Below are 19,340 nucleotides of genomic sequence, written 5' to 3'. Positions count from 1 at the left end.
ATAGTCTCTTTTGATGCAGTGAATTATTAATTACATATAATATACATCAAATTCTGAAAATTGATTTAAATTATTATTTATCATATCTACTGCTACAACTAATTTTTTCTTGTTTTTAAACGTTATATATATATATATATATAAATCTGTATTTATTTATGATATATTCCTATGCTTACATTTCTACCTTCATATTACTTGTATTTATAATTTTTATAATCAAAACCCTGCCTATTGACAAATAAAAAAAGCCTGCTTTATGTAACGATTTAAAAAAATATTTTCATGTTTATAATTTTCATATTTATATTTATAATTTATTCTATATTACATGAGAACACACCTGCTCCTGCACCGCAGTGGGGCTCCTTCTCCTGGGGACCTTGGGGCGCCCCAACGGCATCAGAGCCCTGAGTCTTCACCCCCTTCTCCTCTATTTAGAAACTACACTACAACTTCTTTCTGGAAACAAAGACATTACCTAAATCCTCTCCCCATGTCCCAGACAGATAGATATTCAGTTATTAGTTGGCTGGGCAGCAGTTTCTTAAATAGAATGATAAACAAGATGTGAACATTTTAGCTACAAGCAAATAGGCAAATCTGAACAAGGTACTGATGGCCAGACACTGAAGTTATTTTGAAGCAATTTTTTAAACAATAAAATACTGATACCACAAAAATAAAGCAAAAAGCTAACTACTGGCTAAGAAAAAATTAACTTTTGACAGCAACAACATTCCAACCACACAGGCTTTTTCCCGATGTCATACCTTATAACTACCTCTCTTGGGAATTCTCATCATGTATCCCAAAAGGAATAAATACCTTAGAGCGTCCTAAAGCAAAAAGTAGCACACATGAGCTCCTCACACTCCCGGGAGGCCGGCACAGCGTGCACTGAGTCTGCAATGAATTCTGCTCAGTGAGGGTCTGCAAACAAAGGTTCAACTGATGAACTGAACTGATTTTAAAGGGAGGTTTTCTAAGCACTGAAGCACAACAAAGAACAAGCAACAACAATTCTTAAAAAAATCTGCAAGTTTTATTTAGCATATATGCGACTGATTTCCACGCTGTGGCTTCTCACTTTGATTTGTCTGTAGGTTCAGGAAGATGACAATGCACACTCTGCCTTCCGTGAGCCCCCCACAGGAGCTGAGCGCTGCTCTGTGTGCTCAGATCATCAGGAACTGGATTACACGTGCCCGGATGGGCTGGAACTGCTCTGCTGCAGATTCAGGAGACGATGGCAGAGAGGGGCTGGCCGCGGCGTCGTCCCAATTCCATTTCTGTGTGACGAGAAGCGGTTTGTTCCCAACAGCTGCAACAATCCCCAGCTCCCTTCCACGGTGAGTACCGATGGCACACAAATGGCAGCCCGAGGAAATCGTGTTCTGGGCTCTAAGTGCTTGGGACGGGGTCTGATTTTTTGTTTTGTACTTGTATGATGATTAGTACAACAGGGCTCTGATGGATGACATGGCAACACAGAATTAAAAACTCCTCGACAGGATTACATCGACTTCTAGGAAAAGACAAAAGCTTAGGACCCTTCTGAAATCTACTTTTAATCCAAAGCACGGGGATTGTCAGCATGCTGCACCTTCCAGTTTTTCAAAGCAGCTTACCTCTGAAGACCAGGAAACATTGATTTCTACAGAAACAATGGGCAACCCCCAGGCTAATCTCAGCACTACTGTTTAATAGGGGACCTGCCAGCGTGCCAGTCCAGCTTCAAGTGTGCTTTACTTCAGTCTAACATCCCCACAACATTCTTCTCACATCTTCCAACCCTAAAATCTTATTTTCCCCTAAAGCTTCTCTTCATTAGCAATTTCCAAGTAACATGGTATTTTTACAACATTCAAAAATGTCATGCTGGACTGTGCTAGAGAGTAATCTGCAAATATCAGCTTAGCAAAGTTTGAATTGACTTGTCCAGAGAAAAAAACTACAAGTGAACACCTACACCTGCCTACAAAGAGCTAACAAGCCCCTGGCAGCTGCCAGCATCAAAGCACAGCGGATGTTTCTAATACAGGGTAAGGATAACAATATCACCTTCTGTTCTCTCCAGCTTCTTTTCCCTGCAGTCATATTTTGCTTCTTATGATTTTTTTAGTCTCTGTATCTTCTTGGGCAGCACCGAGCCCGACGACAAGGATACGAGAGTCTTTCCCTGCCGGACGGAGAGAACCAGGAAAACAGTTAAAATAAGAACAGGGCAGTTTGAAATTCGTACTTGCAACGAGAAGCAGCGCCTAACCAACAGAACAGAAATAAACAAAGCATGATACCTCCCTGGGGACAGTAGACTTACAAACTCTCCAGGATTTACAATTCCAGTGACCAACCCCTTCAGGACAGCAGCCAAGTGTCCCATGGGGTGGTGCTGCACCAAAGAACCATCTGAGAGGTTCCAAAGAGTGAAATGCACAATATTTTGCAAAGACAAAAAATCTTGCAAAATAACAAAAATACAATAGATGTAAACTACAGGGCAAGAGTACAAGTGTTACCTTTGGGAGCTGGAACCATCCAGGTGAGCACCTGATAACTGGATCCTCACCAGAGTTTGAACCCTTCAGGACACAGAAGGGTTTTCCCCAGGAATTTCACAGACTGAGTTTTGATAGAAGCACGCTCGCCGGATCCTCAGAAACGTCGCCCATTCTCCAGGTGTCTGGAGAGAACTGCAAATGGCTCTCACGTAGTTGGAGCTGGTTCTGTAAGGTCTCAGGGTGAATTTCACCAGATGCAACCAAATTGGGCAACTCCCAGTGGGACGGAAGGAACCCAAAGCTTGGGTAAGCAGAGCTGCAGCAAATACTGAGGAAACAAACATAACAGCGTAAAAAATAATAAACCATCCTTTTTTTTCTCTTGCTTTTGTTTGTTTTTCTTATTCAGATCAGCATAGCAATTAAAGAGAAGGTGAAAAACTCACCATTACTGAACATTTCATTTCACCTGTAAGCTGAGCATCCTTAGCATAGAGGACTCCAAAGTTAAAATTCACCGATCCCTGGGAAATAAAGCCAAATATCGTATGGTAAACAATCAAACAGCAGACACAAAAATTTGTTTCCTCTAAGCACTTTCAGGTATGTATGCATCTTTGCATTACACATGAGAACATACACTTTATACCATCACCTAATACATAATAATTTACCTTTAAATTTTGATAGTATAGCATGAATTTTTAACTTAAACTGGTGATCTATTATTATTCAGTTGGTGCCTAAAGTTATTTCTGCTGTCACGTTCAAAAAAACATGTTTTTTTCTACTGGAATGAGCAATTGATTTCAAAGTCATCACAAGCCCACCAAAACACAAAGCTGGGTTCACTGGACGGGTCTGTGAGCTAGAAGTAGTTAGGCTTGTACTTCCCTCTTGTTCTTCCAGAACCAATAAATCCTGTCAACAAAACCAGGATCTTTAGCCCGCTGCTGTGAAAGATTCTACAAGGATGATGGTTTGATTTGTGTTTAGAAGTTTTGATTTGAAATGGCCAGTCCAATGGATAAAGACAGTTTAAGTAGTGTTACATTACTATTATTATTATTTCTATTATTATTTTTACTATTACTACTGCTATTGTTATCACCTGCTACTGGAAGAAACAAACCAGTAGTACCTATACTTAATTACTTTTATTTCCAGGAAATAATAAAGAAAAAGAACCAAACCAAAAAAAGCCACTTCATACCTTTTATATCAAGGGATGAAAAATTTCTCTTGGGCTCTTCTCCAATTTATCAAGACTCATAGCACTGAAAGGCAAACAAAACAGTGCTTTATAGAAGGCCAAGTGCACGTTTCAAGGCTGAACCACCAACTGATTGCAGTGACAGCAGTTACAACATGAATCGTTCCCAGAGCCTCTGTTCAATGGAATGGTCTGTGGAACTGCCATTTCTTTCCCAAAATACTAACTTCCAACACTTATTAAACGTATTTTGTATTTTAAAACAAAAGAAGTTAGTGAGACTCTGTGCGGAGATCAGGTTCTCTGTTCCATCACCCTTCCCTTTGGCTCTACACTGAACCATGGTGAGCATCTGAGGAGTGCTCAATAATCAATTCTATTTCTCTCTTTTTCTAGTTCTCTCTATTCCTAAATCATTCAAGACAAGTCAAATGAAAAATGACAAGTTCAGCATCAAAGTCACACTTTTCCCCTTTGTCTGGTCAACAACAGGCTCTAAATCCACTTATTGCTGCCTTCAAGGTTTAAGACTTGCAAAACCATTTTTACATGTTTTACAGGTTTATCATAAAACCCACAGAACGCAAGCTCTGAATTACAGGAAAAGGTACACAGGCAAATATCTAAAGGGATCACTTATTTGTAAATACATACCTTGATAGAGAGCGCACTGAGAACCTTTCCGTGGGACTCTAAGGGACGCATGCTTCCTGAGCACCCTGTAAACAAGAAAAGCTACGATCTATTACAGGACATCCCCACTTTTTCTACATATTCAAATAGGATTTTTAATAAAAACAGTTCAGTTACAAAAGAAGGAAGAAAACCAAGCTAATTTTACTCAGCTGTATTTACTGCCGATTTAGAGAAAAATGCCGGGCCGCGTCGGCCGTTGCGTCACACGCCGCGCCGGCAGCACGGCCTGCCGGGAGATGTAGTCTCGGGCTGACAGCCACGGCTCCGTCCCCCGGGAGCCACCGGGATCTGCAGTCCCTGCCGGGCATCAAACGGGTCCTTCGCCCCAGGGCGGGGAAGGACCTGAGGCAGCACCGCTCCTCCCGGATACCCTCTCTTTTTCCCTCCAACTCTTTTTACTTTTTTCACCCTGTTTTTCTCCACTTCCCTTCCCTCTTGCCCTCCTGCTTCCTTTCCTTTCCTTTCCTTTCCTTTCCTTTCCTTTCCTTTCCTTTCCTTTCCTTTCCTTTCCTTTCCTTTCCTTTCCTTTCCTTTCCTTTCCTTTCCTTTCCTTTCCTTTCCTTTCCTTTCCTTTCCTTTCCTTTCCTTTCCTTTCCTTTCCTTTCCTTTCCTTTCCTTCCCCTTCCCCTTCCCCTTCCCCTTCCCCTTCCCCTTCCCCTTCCCCGTATTTCTGATCTTGGTTTACCTTTCCACCTTTAGAATAAAAAAGCAGCAGTAGAAACTTTCAGGCTAGCCGGGAGTAAAAAAAAAAATCCAAAACGAAAATGATACGAAAATGATTTAAAGAAAACTATTTATTCCCTGGGAGCCTGAAATTTTCTACTGCTGCACGTGACATAGAGCTCTTATTCCTTCTTATAGGTAGTTGATATTTTATTTATATTTATTTATATTTATAGTTTATATTGATGCATTATATTAATAACTATATATAATATGCACCTTATTCAAAAAATATACGGGAATTATTTTTTAAATTATTTACCATATCTACTGCTACAACTTATTTTTCCTTATATTTCTAATTTTTATATAAATCTTTAATGTGTTTATGATATATTTCTATACTTATATTTCTACCTTTATATTATTTGTATTTGTAATTTTTACACTAAAACCCCTGCTTTGGCAAAGAAAAAACAAAACCATCCATTATTTTAAACTACCTAAATTTTTTTTTATATTTATATTTATCATAATATACAACAAATGATAGATATATATAGATAGATAGATATATCACATCCATATTTAAATCTATTTTATAGCCATTTCCTATAATATTTTTAATAAAATATATACAGTATTACTTGTATTATATATTGTATCAATTTATGTTATTTTACATTTACAATTTATTATTAATTTTTTATATATCTGCAAATAGTTGCAATACATTTATATATTTGTATTTTTGTTTGGGTTGTATTTACATTTATATTCTTTATTCATATATCTAAAAACACACACACTACTCTATTAAAATTAGAATAACTTATTGTAACATATAATGACTTATGTTACATGTTAAATTTTAAAAATTGACCGAATATATAAAAATAAAATTGGCTCAGTCCCATTGCTACACATCTATTTCTTTTGTTTCAATATAGTTAGAGTCATAATTGCATATTTAAAATCCAATTCCTAAATGAAATGACAGAACAAACAGCATCAAATTCCCACCAATATCTTCCAAAAACATCAAGATACCTCCAACAGCCAAACAAGTGTCAGCGAAAAAATAAAGAACACTCTTTTCAATAACAATTCTCATCACGACAGAAAAATGGAACCAAAATAAAAGAAAATCCTATAGAAACACACACAGCAAATTACAAAAAGTACTAAAAAAAGTCAAACCAATGTACTAAACTCAAGCCAGTGCCACTCACCCTGGACAACGTTACTAAAAAAAAAAACCAAGAAAATTCTACCTCTACACTAACTCAAAGAATAAACAATCCTCTGTAAAAATAACTTTAAAACCTGAACTAATTAACAAAATGGAAAAACATCTCAACCACTAAAAACTAAGAAAATAATTACCCAAATAAATAAATACTTTAAAAACCCACCATATAAATGCCCATGATCCCAAAATAAACCCTGATAAACAATATTCAAATACATTAAAAGACAACAACAACAACACAAAAAAAAAAAAGAAAATAAAGAAACCAACAACAAGAATAATACCAAAAAACAGATAAACTTAAATCTGCAACCAAAAAATTATTCCCAACTGAATAAACCCATAGTGCCTCAAGCTATCAAAATAAAAATACCACCTAGAAACAAACACAAAGACTAAAGACAAACGTAACCAATGACAATGTCCCCCAAATTACCCGTAACCATAAAACATACACTACAATCAAACAAACCAAACAAATAAAAGCCCTGGAAGATGATAAACACACATGCAATTATCGAGATTAAAAACCCGCTGCTATGAACGACAGGACGCTACCTCAAGCCCCCCAAAACAAACACTACACACTCACGCTAATAAAAGCCACCGCAACAGAATTAAAATCTGAACCGCTGCTTCACGCTACGACCCGTAAAAAACATTGCGCGCCCTTCTAAACATAATACCCCGGCAAACAAAAAATATATATCCGACTACAAAACCCAATCCGAAACGAACCTTTATCACCCCTACCGGCACCGAGAACCGTGCCCACTCAGGAAGAACACCGTATCCCTTCGCGGACAGCCGCTGCAAACCGAACCCAGCGATGCCATCAACGCCTCCAAAGCGCCTCCGAGCCACGGCACCGCCGAACTTGGAGCGGCCGAACCCCGCGCTCGCTGCCGGCCCCGGACGGAGCGCGGCTCCCGGCAGGAAAGCGGCTCCTGCGGCGGCTGCTCCGGCACGCGGGGCCGGCGCCGCCCCGGGGAGCCCCGCCCGCTGCCCCTGCCCGGCGGGGCCGGCACCGGGCCCGGGGCTACCGGCGGCGCCCGAGCCCCGCGCCCGGAGCGGACGGAGCGGCCGGCACCGCCCGGGCCGGCGCAGCAGCGCCCGCGCCGCCTCTGCCGCCCTTGGCCGGCCCGGCCCGGCTCCCCTCGGCTCCGCATGGCTCGCACCGGCGCGGCTCCGCCACTGCCGCCCTCGGCCGGCCCGGCCGCGCCGAATCCCCCGTGCGCCCCGGCAGCTGCCCGGGCCGTGCCAGCAGCGCTCCCGAGCGGGAACGTTCCGGGCCGGGCCGCGGGCACGGGCAGCGCCCTCCAATGCAGCGGCACAGCCCCATTGCAGCCCTGCAAACGCTGCCGGAGCTGCGGCTTCCCGCAAGCCAACCCCGAAACCGCAGACGGGGCGCACCTCACTTCAACAAGGGCAAAGAAATGTGTTCTCCCCTCCAATTTCACCCCCTAGGAGAGCAGAAAAGAAGGGGCGCTCCTCAAATGAAAGCCTTCGACTGATGGGAAAGGGCGATTTCGACCTCCATTCAAACCCTTGAAAAGGAGGGACACCAGGGCTGCCCCCTCCATTTAAACCCGAGGGTGATGAAAATGGGGTGGCTGCCTTCAAATCAAACCCATAATACCACAAGAATACTTTTCCCATTCCCCTTAGAATAGAACGCAGGGATTCCCTGTCACCCCCGGGATACCCCTAACAGCCTGGAAAAGGCAGCTTTTCCTGCAATCAACACCCTTAAAACCACAAGTCAAGAGGGATCCCCTCAGGTCAAACGCAGACAATAAAAGAAGAGGAGCTGCTTCCTTCTCCGTAATTCCTTTTGTCCTCATAAGCTCCACTTTTGTTCCTGGGGAACCGGGGAGGGACTGGCAAGATGAAATTGCAAAGGGGAAGGAGAAAAGTCCCCGCTCCAAACCCACACGGGCTCACCTGTTCGGCTGCTGCTCCCCGGCACAAAGATTCCTCCCTCGGCACCTCCTTTAAGCGATGCTCCACGTACCCAAGCGCGGATCCAGGTGTTGCCCCCGACCCTGTGGGAAGCTCCCGCAGTCCTTCCATGAGACAGCACCGGGAGCGCCCCATAAACCCCTCCACTCAGCAGCTCCATGCAAAAGGGAGCTGAGGCAAAGCCTCGCCCCGGCAGGAGCCGGCCCCTCATCATCCTCACACTCACACCTGGGTTGCTCCGAGCCCCCCATCATATATTTTTCATATTTATATTCGCATGTATATTTAGAATTTATATTACTGTATAATAAAAATTATATATTGCATCTCTTTATGTTACTTACATAGATTTCTATGTCTATTTCTATTCATAGTTTGGTATTATATCTTTATATCTCTATATATTTATTATATATTTCTGTATGTCGATTTACATTTCTATAGTACTTACATTATTTAAAATAAAACCTCTGCCTCTAATGAAATAAAAAGCAAAGACACCCCTTTCTTTAAAACACATTTAAAATTTTAAAAATAATTTTGTTTGTCATAATTCTATTCACATCTATATTTGTAATTTCCATTTGTTATATTTATAGATATTATATATATTGGAGAGAATACCTTTTTATATAATAATAGATATATTCTTTCGACACAATATATTTCTTTTACTTATATCTATATATATTAAATATTTATTGATATTGACATATATATGATATATTTGGATTTCTAGTTTTATATTTTTTATGAAATCTCCAGCCTATCCCCCTATAAAAGCCAAACAATCCCCAATTTATTTAAACTATATTTAAACATAAATCCTGTCACAGCTGCATTGCACAGCAGTGCCCCAAGCTAATCTGACACTTGTTCATCTCCTGGACCTGAATCTGAACCCGCTCACCTTGATCGCGCCTGGCAGAACCATTTTCATACCTTTTTCTGGCATGTCTTGTTTTTGTTTTTTTTGTCTTGAGTTTTTGTGGCCTTTATTGCCTCTCTTTCTTGCCTTGTTTCTTGGGGCTTTTACTCCCTTTTTCCTTGATTTTTTTCTGGCATTTCTTGGAGTTTTTTCTTTGTTTCTTCTTGCCCATTTTGGTGTTTTTTCTGGTTTTTCCTTGCCCCTTGGGATTTTTTTTTTCTGTTTATTTTTTTTTCTGGGTTTTTCTTTGCCATTTTGGTTTTTTTTTTTTTTTCCTGGATTTTTCTTCCCCATCTTAATATTTTGTTCTGATTTTATTTCTTGCCCATCTTGGGGTTTTTCCCTGGTCAGTTTCAGGGGATTTTTCTTGCCCATCTTGGGTTCTTTTCTGGTTTTTTTTTTCTGGGTTTTTCTTAGGGTTTTTGTCCGTATTTTTTTTTTTCTGGGATTTTTCTCGCCCATCTCGGGGTTCTATTGTGGGCTTTTTCTTGCCCATCTTGGGGTTTTCTTCTGCGTTGTTTTCTTACCCATTTTGTTGTTGTTGTTGTTTGGGTTTTTTTGTTTGTTTGGTTTTGGGTTTTTTTTTCCTGTTTTTTTTTTTTTTTCCTGAGGTATTTCTGGGATTTTTCTTACCCATCTTGGGGTTTTTTTCAGGGGGGGGGGCGGTTTTCTCGCCCATCTCGAGGTTTTTTTCTGTGGGTTTGTTTTTTGTTGCATTTTCTTTCTTTTCTTTTCCTTTTTTTACCCCCTAGGTTACTCCTTGCCCTCCTGGTTTTTTCTTTACGGCACCTTTTACAACAGTCGCGCTTTACGGCACCTTTTACGACAGTCGCGCTTTACGGCCGTACTTACGACAGTCGCGCTTTACGGCACCTTTTACGACAGTCGCGCTTTACGGCCGTATTTACGACAGTCGCGCTTTACGGCACCTTTTACGACAGTCGCGCTTTATGGCACCTTTTACGACAGTCGCGCTTTACGGCCGTATTTACGACAGTCGTGCTTTACGGCACCTTTTACGACAGCCGCGCTTTACGGCCGTATTTACGACAGTCGCGCTTTACGGCCGTATTTACGACAGTCGCGCTTTACGACACCTTTTACGACAGCCGCGCCTTACGGCCGTATTTACGACAGTCGCGCTTTACGGCCGTATTTACGACAGTCGCGCTTTACGGCCGTATTTACGACAGTCGCGCTTTGCGGCCGTATTTACGACAGTCGCGCTTTACGGCACCTTTTACGACAGTCGCGCTTTACGGCACTTTTTACGACAGTCGCGCTTTACGGCCGCATTTACGACAGTCGCGCTTTACGGCCGCATTTACGACAGTCGCGCTTTACGTCCGTCTTTACGACAGTCGCGCTTTACGGCACCTTTTACGACAGTCGCGCTATACGGCCGTATTTACGACAGTCGCGATTTACGACAGTCTTTACGACAGTCGCGCTTTACGGCACCTTTTACGACAGTCGCGCTTTACGGCCGTATTTACGACAGTCGCGCTTTACGACAGTCTTTACGACAGTGCTGCTTTACGGCACCTTTTACGACAGTCGCGCTTTACGGCCGTATTTACGACAGTCGCGCTTTACGGCACCTTTTACGACAGTCGCGCTTTACGGCACCTTTTACGACAGTCGCGCTTTACGGCCGTCTTTACGACAGTCGCGCTTTACGGCACCTTTTACGACAGTCGCGCTTTACGGCACCTTTTACGACAGTCGCGCTTTACGGCCGTCTTTACGACAGTCGCGCTTTACGGCACCTTTTACGACAGTCGCGCTTTACGGCCGTATTTACGACAGTCGCGCTTTACGGCACCTTTTACGACAGTCGCGCTTTACGGCCGTATTTACGACAGTCGCGCTTTACGGCACCTTTTACGACAGTCGCGCTTTACGGCACCTTTTACGACAGTCGCGCTTTACGGCACCTTTTACGACAGTCGCGCTTTACGGCCGTATTTACGACAGTCGCGCTTTACGGCCGTATTTACGACAGTCGCGCTTTACGGCACCTTTTACGACAGTCGCGCTTTACGGCCGTATTTACGACAGTCATGCTTTACGGCCGTATTTACGACAGTCGCGCTTTACGGCACCTTTTACGACAGTCGCGCTTTACGGCCGTATTTACGACAGTCGCGCTTTACGGCACCTTTTACGACAGTCGCGCTTTACGGCACCTTTTACGACAGTCGCGCTTTACGGCCGTATTTACGACAGTCGCGCTTTACGGCACCTTTTACGACAGTCGCGCTTTACGGCCGTATTTACGACAGTCGCGCTTTACGGCACCTTTTACGACAGTCGCGCTTTACGGCACCTTTTACGACAGTCGCGCTTTACGGCCGTATTTACGACAGTCGCGCTTTACGGCACCTTTTACGACAGTCGCGCTTTACGGCACCTTTTACGACAGTCGCGCTTTACGGCACCTTTTACGACAGTCGCGCTTTACGGCACCTTTTACGACAGTCGCGCTTTACGGCACCTTTTACGACAGTCGCGCTTTACGGCACCTTTTACGACAGTCGCGCTTTACGGCACCTTTTACGACAGTCGCGCTTTACGACAGTCTTTACGACAGTCGCGCTTTACGGCACCTTTTACGACAGTCGCGCTTTACGACAGTCTTTACGACAGTCGCGCTTTACGGCACCTTTTACGACAGTCGCGCTTTACGACAGTCTTTACGACAGTCGCGCTTTACGGCACCTTTTACGACAGTCGCGCTTTACGACAGTCTTTACGACAGTCGCGCTTTACGGCACCTTTTACGACAGTCGCGCTTTACGGCCGTATTTACGACAGTCGCGCTTTACGGCACCTTTTACGACAGTCGCGCTTTACGACAGTCTTTACGACAGTCGCGCTTTACGGCACCTTTTACGACAGTCGCGCTTTACGACAGTCTTTACGACAGTCGCGCTTTACGGCACCTTTTACGACAGTCGCGCTTTACGGCCGTATTTACGACAGTCGCGCTTTACGGCACCTTTTACGACAGTCGCGCTTTACGGCACCTTTTACGACAGTCGCGCTTTACGGCCGTATTTACGACAGTCACGCTTTACGGCCGTATTTACGACAGTCGCGCTTTACGGCACCTTTTACGACAGTCGCGCTTTACGGCACCTTTTACGACAGTCGCGCTTTACGGCCGTATTTACGACAGTGCTGCTTTACGGTACCTTTTACGACAGTCGCGCTTTACGGCACCTTTTACGACAGTCGCGCTTTACGGCCGTATTTACGACAGTCACGCTTTACGGCCGTATTTACGACAGTCGCGCTTTACGGCACCTTTTACGACAGTCGCGCTTTACGGCACCTTTTACGACAGTCGCGCTTTACGGCCGTATTTACGACAGTCGCGCTTTACGGCACCTTTTACGACAGTCGCGCTTTGCGGCACCTTTTACGACAGTGCTGCTTTACGGCACCTTTTACGACAGTCGCGCTTTACGGCACCTTTTACGACTGCCGCGCTTTACGGCCGGTTTTACGGCAGTTTTTTCTTGCCCATCTTGGCGTTTTTTTCTGGGTTTTTTTCTGGGTTTTTTCTTGCCCATCTTGGGGGATTTTTTCTGAATTTTTTTCTGGATTGTTCTTGCCCATCCTTAGGTTTTTTTCCGGTTTTTTTTTTTTCTTGGTTTTTTAAGGTTTTTCTCTGGTCCATCTTGGTTGTTTTTCCTGGGAGTTTTCTCGCCCATCTTGGGGTTTTTTCCTTTGTTTTCTGTGTTTTCTGGGTTTTTTCTTGCCCTTTATGGGATTCTTTTCCGGTTTTCTTCCCTGGTTTTTTTTTTCCTGGTTTTTCCGGGGTTTTTTCTAGTCCATCTAGCATTTTTTTTCTGGGATTCTTCTTGCCCATCTTGGTGTTTTTTCTGGTTTCTCCTTGCCCCCCTTGGGGGTTTTTTTTCAGGTTTTTTTTTTTTTCCTGGGTTTTTCTTTTCCGGATTTTTTCTTCCCCATCTTGGTTTTTTGTTGTGATTTTTTTTCTTGCCCATCTTGGGATTTTTCTCTGGTCTGTTTTCAGGGATTTTTCTTGCCCATCTTGGTTTTTTTCCTGTGTTTTTTTTTTTTTTTTTTCTCTGCTTTTCTTACGTATTTTTCTGGGTTTTTTTTTTTTTGGTTTTTTTTTTTTTTCTGGGCTTTTTCATGCCCATCTTGGGGTTTTCTTCTGCATTTTTTTCTTGCCCTTGTTGTTGTTCCTTGGGTATTTTTGGTTTTGTCTTCATTTTGTTTTTTTCCTGGTTTTTTTTTCTGTGGTATTTCTGGGATTTTTCTTGCCCATCTTGGATTTTTCGGGGAGGGGGGGGGTTTCTCGCCCATCGCCAGGTTTTTTTTCTGTGGGTTTGGTTTTTTTGTTATTTTTTTTCTTTTCTTTGTCTTTTTTTTTTTTTTTTCCCTAGGTTTCTCCTTGCCCTCCTGGTTTTTGGGTTTTTGTGTCTGTCTTCCTTCCTTCCTTCCTCCCTTCCTTCCTGTCCTTCCTTCTTCCTTCCTTTCATTTCCTTTCCTTATTTTCTTTTATTATTTTTCTTTCTTTCTTTCCCTGTATTTCTAATCTTGGTTTTCCTTTCTAGCTTCAGAATAAAAGAGCAGCAGTAGTAACTTTCAGGCTACCTGGGAGTAAAAAAAACCTCCAAAATGAAAATTATTTAAAGAAAACTACTCATTCCCTGGGAGCCTGAAATTTTCTACTGCTGCACATGACATAGAGCTTTTATTCCTTCTTATAGATAGTTGATATTTTATACTTTATACAGCGCCCCTTGCCGTGTGCACCGGCGGACTGCAGGCACAGCGCCCCCTGCCGTCTGCACAGGCGCACTGCATGCAGAGCGCTGCCGCGTCGTTCGGTTCTGTTTAATTAAACTCGGATGAATTCGGCTTGCTTCGGCTCTTGGTCTAAACTCGTTTCAGTTCGGCTCTTCAGCTAAACTTGGTCGTATTCGGCACGTTGTCTAAATGCGGCTCAAGTCGGCTACACTCGGCTATCGGTTCCAGTCGGCTATCATCGGCTCTTGGTGTGAACTCGGCTATTTTCGGCCACACTGGGCTCTTCGGTGCAACTTGGCTGTTTCCGGCCACACTCAGCTCTTCGGTGCAACTTGGCTGTTTCCGGCCACACTCGGCTCTTTGGGGAAACTCGGCTGTTTCCGGCCACACTCGGCTCTTCGGAACAATTCGGCCCGGCTCGGCTCCCTCAGGGCGGGAAAGTGGACGCGAGAGGACCCCGGCACAGCGAGGCGTTTACCCAGATGCCTGTCACAAACCCGCTGAAATACGCACGCCCGCGGCGCCCCTGAGCCCACAGCATGTCTCGGGTACACATGAAACGCCACAGAAAAATCCGTCGGGGCCGCCCTGACATCGGTATTCCGTGCAGGCAGTCCAGTTACACCCACCCGGTCCTCCACTTCCCCGCCCTTTGCGCTGCCCTGTTGAGAAGGTCAACCAAAACTCCGCGACATCCACGACGCGCCACTCCCAAGGTGGTGGCCTCTCAGTGCAGGGCTGCAGTACCGCGCTTTGCCCACAAGGCGGCAGCACTGCCGCCCGCCCCAGCCGGGGGCGCAGCGCGCCTCGGGGCTGCGGGCAGGGAAGGCGGCAAAAAACAACAGGGGTGACCCCCGCCGAAAACTGCTCTGAAATAAATGCCCCAAAACAACCGGGAAGAGGAAAAATAAACTTCTGCCTCTACTCTAATAGGATAAAAGACAAAACAAAACACTACACAAAAAAAAAAAAACCCAACAAAAAGACATCAACTTATTTTAAAAATATTTGAATATTTTTTAAGTATTTTTTCATATTAATATTCACATTTTTATTAACAATGTATATTGATGTACACTGTCCATTTATACATTTCTTTGTATAAATACATTTCTGTTCCATATTACATATATCCCTAAAACTTAAATTTATTTGTGTATTTTTATACATATTTTTACATACTAAGTACATATTTCTGTTACCATTTTTACTTCTGTAACACTTGGATTATTTAAAATAAAGCCTTTACCTCCATCCAAATTAAAGCCAAACAGAATCCCTTTTTTCTAAAGAGTATTTAAATATTTTTTAAAACTCTATTTTTCAGGTTCATATTCACATGTACATTTAAAATGTATACTTATGTATACTGTTCTTTGTATTCTTCATTACATCTCTTCCTATTATTTGTGTTTCTTTGTATTTTGTGCTTATATATATATTTACATCTTGATTGTATATCTCAATATTTAGAAATATATAACAATAATATCTACATTCATATTATTTAAAATAAAAACCCTGCCTCTAACACAATAAGAATAAAAAAACCCCAACCCTTTATTTTAAAAGAAATTTAAATAGGTTTTATCCTAATGTTCAATTTTTATATTCATGTTTGTATTTATAATGTATATTATTGTATTTTGCTTACGCACACATTTATCTTTACCAATGTCAATTTAAAACTAAATTTATCTTCTATATTACATCTGATGCGAGTAGTTTTCCATATTTTTTATATCTTTTTATTCATATTTTTTTATCCTTGATTAAATATTTCTGCGTCAAGACTTTTACTTCTGGAATTTTTACTACTGCAGCAGGCCATGTGGCAGGGCATAACAGCTCCAGCACAAATGTGTGCACACACCCGTGACACAGAACGTGACAAACAGGGGGACATTAAACACGACACATCATGCTTGTGGTGAGGGGTTTGAGGGGGGAAGGCAAAAGGGACCCCAAAGACACACTAGGGAACACAGTACACCGGAAAACACAACACAGACCAGAGCTGTTCTGCACTGCCCGCCTGAAAGCTGCCATCAAAAGTAGAGCCTCTCTCTTTAGCTGTCCTAAGAAGCCCTTGGAGAAGATTGCTTTTCCCGCTGCCAATTTTTAAATCTGTCCCAGGGATTCCCAACCTGCTACTCTCCCATCACCAGGCCGTGGCCCCCAACTTATCTTTTGGATGATCGGCGATGTGGATCCACGTTGCACCTGAAATGAGTCTGCCTCGGAGGGCCTCGTGAGCGCCTATGAGCCTCTTGGTCTGCTACAATAAAGAAAACCAAAACCAAAGTGTGAGTCCAGAGTTATGTGGGCCAAATCTCTGCAAGGCAGCTACTTGCCCTTTCCTGAGCGTGCCTGGCTCCCTCAGGCTCCAGCTTCATCCTGATTCCAAGGCTGTGCCCTTCCTTAGGAGTGGCACCTGGGTAAGAGAAAGGCAAAGTTAAATGGCATTCCTGTGAGTGCAGTGGATGACCTTGTGTGCTGCAAGACATGGGAATGCCTCTGCTAGGCTTCTGAACAGCCTTGTGGGGGGGCCCTCAAATAAACAAATAAACACCCTTACTCACCCTGCTGCCTTCAAACCCCCTCCCAAGAACTCCTAACTGGATACCTGATCACCCTCCCTCTCCCAGTCACCATCCTCAACTCACCTGAAGCCTCAATCTCAAACATCATCCTTGACACTGGGCAGATCTCTCTTGCGAGAGAGATGAATCTGCTGAAAAATGGTTGTGCTTGAGAGCTGAGCAATAACAACCACTTCTCTCCGCTGCTCACCTTGGCTGCTGGCATCCAGATTGACTTCCTAAAAAGAAAGACAAAGAACAGTGCTGTAACACAGTCACCATACACACTTCTGCTGCAGAGAGAAACGGGGCCTCACCTGCTCAGGGGCAATCCCCTCACCCAGGACGGGGCCCTCTGGCACAGATTTAATCCATCTCAATCTGAAAAGAAAGTTAGGACAAGAGTCAAACTGTTGCAGGATAACTGATGAGCTCCAGATATCCTGTGTCCATCTACAAATCCCATCTAGAGTCCAACTACATCCAACACTACAAATTCCAGGTCCCTGGGCTTCTCCTATTGCACCAGGCTGTGCGGCAGGGCAGAGCAGCCCAGGCACAAATGTGTGCTGACACCCGTGACACAGGACAGACAAGACATGACAAACACTGGGGACCCAACAGGAACGGAAATCTCTTATCAAGGAAAATGGCTGCAAGGACTGAGAGAAGGCAAAAGAAGAAGAATTGAAGATGATGGTGAGCTGATGAGGCTCAGAGAACCCTGGAGGAAGAAGATGCAAACTGAATGATTTATTCCAAAAACTGCAAAGATGGAGGCTCGGGAATCCTACAGTCAGAACCCTCTCCCTAACCTCACATCCTTACAAGTCCTACTCTGCTATAATGGATCATTGAGCAGCATGGCTGTCCGTACAGCTCAGAACAAGACATGACAAGACACCTGACTGGACGCTTCTAAAGAGAGATGCATTTCTGATGCCTGTGTGAGCTCCCCAGTCCAAAGATCTATGGTGCCAGGGCGAGGAACACTGAGATCACGGATGCTAGGAAAGGTTTCTGAGAGGCCCCTCACAGGGCTAAGATAAGAGACATGAGATATCCAGGCAACACACAATACACAAAACAAAAGCGACACGAGACACATCGGGACTGCTCTGCCCTGCTGCACACCTCAGCACTGTGATCAAAAGTGAGACGTGGCTTTTATGGGGCCTAAGGGGCAACATCTTGGCTAACCTCATTGCCAGACTCAACTCAGACCCCCACCTCAGGGAGTCCTGACAAAGCACCCCACGTTCATCCCCTCTGTGGGTCACAGCCCTCTGCTTATCTCTCAGACATCAAGGGATGCCAGTCTGTGTCAGGTGCAAAGAAAGGCCACCTCGTCACCTGGGAAGGTCCTGCTGGCACCGGGCTGGTGTCTCTCAGACAGCTACATTAAAGAGAACCAAACATCAGTGCCTGACCTTGGCACCGCATCGGCCAAAACCCCACCACTCTGCTACTCACCGCGCTCCTAAGGTGGCCCGGCACCTCCTAACCCTGACCCTCTGCCACACCTGGAATGCATCTGCACCTGAAAGAAAGTTAGAACATATGTCAAACACCACCAGGGTAACTCACAAGCTGCAAACACCTTATGTCAACCTAGGAAGAGCATCTAGAGCCCAAGTACAGCCCACATCACAAATTCCAACTCCCCATGGTTTGTCCTACTGACGCACGCCATGCAGCAGGGCAGAACAGCTCCGGCACAAATACCCGCAGACACCCGTGACACAGAACGTGACAAACAGGGGGACATGAAACACGACACATCATGCTTGTGGTGAGGGGAGAAGGAAAAGGGACCCCAAAGACACACCAGGTAACACGGCACACTGCACAACAGGACACAGACCGGAGCTGTTCTGCACTGCCCACCTGAAAGCTGCCATCAAAAGTAGAGCCTCACCCTTTAGCTGTCCTAAGAGGCCCTTGGAGAAGATTGCTTTTCCCTCTGCTCATTTTTAAATCTGTCCCAGGGATTCTCAACCTGCTACTCCGCCATCTCCAGGCCGTGGCCCCCGACTTATCTTTTGGATGATCGGTGATGGGAAGCCACGCTGCACCTGAAATGAGTCTGCCTCGGAGGGCCCCGTGATCACCTGTTAGCCTCTGGTCTGCTACAATAAAGAAAACCAAAACCAAAGTATGAGTTTAGTGTTATGTGGGCCAAATTCCAGCAAGGCAGCTACTTGCCCTTTCCTGAGTGTGCCTGGCTCCCTCAGGCTCCAGCTTCATCCTGATTCCAAGGCTGTGGCCTTCATTAGGGGTGGTACCTGGGTAAGAGAAAGGCAAAGCTAAATGGCATTGCTGTGAGTACAGTGGATGACCTTGTGTGCTCTAAGACATGGCAATGCCTCTGCTAGGCTTCTGAACAGCCTTGTGTGGGGGGGCCCTCAAATAAACACCCTTTCTCACCCTGCTGCCTGCAAACCCCCTCCCAAGAACTCCGAACTGGACACCTGATCACCCTCCCTCTCCCAGTCACAATCCTCAACTCACCTGAAGCCTCAATCTCAAACATCATCCTTGACACTGGGCAGATCCCTCTTGTGACATGATGAATCTGCTGAAAAATTGTTGTGCTTGAGAGCTGAGCAATAACAACCACTTCTCTCCGCTGCCCACCTTGACTGCTGGCATCCAGATTGACTTCCTAAAAAGAAAGACAAAGAACAGTGCTGTAACACAGTCACCATACACACTTCTGCTGCAGAGAGAAACGGGGCCTCACCTGCTCGGGGCA

At 44.3% G+C, this 19,340-nt stretch overlaps 2 long non-coding RNA genes across 6 annotated transcripts; both read right to left on the bottom strand.

Annotated features, from left to right (window-relative positions):
- Positions 1–1,023: 1,023 nt before the first annotated feature.
- On the bottom strand, positions 1,024–7,249 carry LOC134434323 (uncharacterized). Of its 5 annotated transcripts, none has more exons than XR_010031841.1 (6): positions 7,067–7,249; positions 4,372–4,436; positions 3,718–3,781; positions 2,974–3,028; positions 2,523–2,832; positions 1,024–2,182 (listed from the first exon to the last, which is right to left on the bottom strand). It is a non-coding gene; the product is annotated as an uncharacterized LOC134434323 (long non-coding RNA). The 5 variants fall into 5 exon arrangements; XR_010031842.1 differs by lacking the exon at positions 7,067–7,249 and having other exon boundaries at positions 1,024–1,470; positions 2,065–2,182; positions 4,372–4,607; XR_010031844.1 differs by lacking the exon at positions 7,067–7,249 and having other exon boundaries at positions 1,024–1,404; positions 2,065–2,182; positions 4,372–4,607.
- Positions 7,250–16,692: 9,443 nt separating this feature from the next.
- Positions 16,693–18,120, bottom strand: LOC134434324 (uncharacterized). The gene is made up of 4 exons (XR_010031845.1): positions 18,059–18,120; positions 17,931–17,981; positions 16,903–16,966; positions 16,693–16,824 (listed from the first exon to the last, which is right to left on the bottom strand). It is a non-coding gene; the product is annotated as an uncharacterized LOC134434324 (long non-coding RNA).
- Positions 18,121–19,340: the final 1,220 nt, after the last annotated feature.

The sequence above is a fragment of the Melospiza melodia genome, unplaced genomic scaffold, assembly GCF_035770615.1.
Source record: "Melospiza melodia melodia isolate bMelMel2 unplaced genomic scaffold, bMelMel2.pri scaffold_345, whole genome shotgun sequence".
NCBI lineage: Eukaryota > Metazoa > Chordata > Aves > Passeriformes > Passerellidae > Melospiza > Melospiza melodia.
This window is presented reverse-complemented; position numbering and strand designations above follow the sequence as displayed.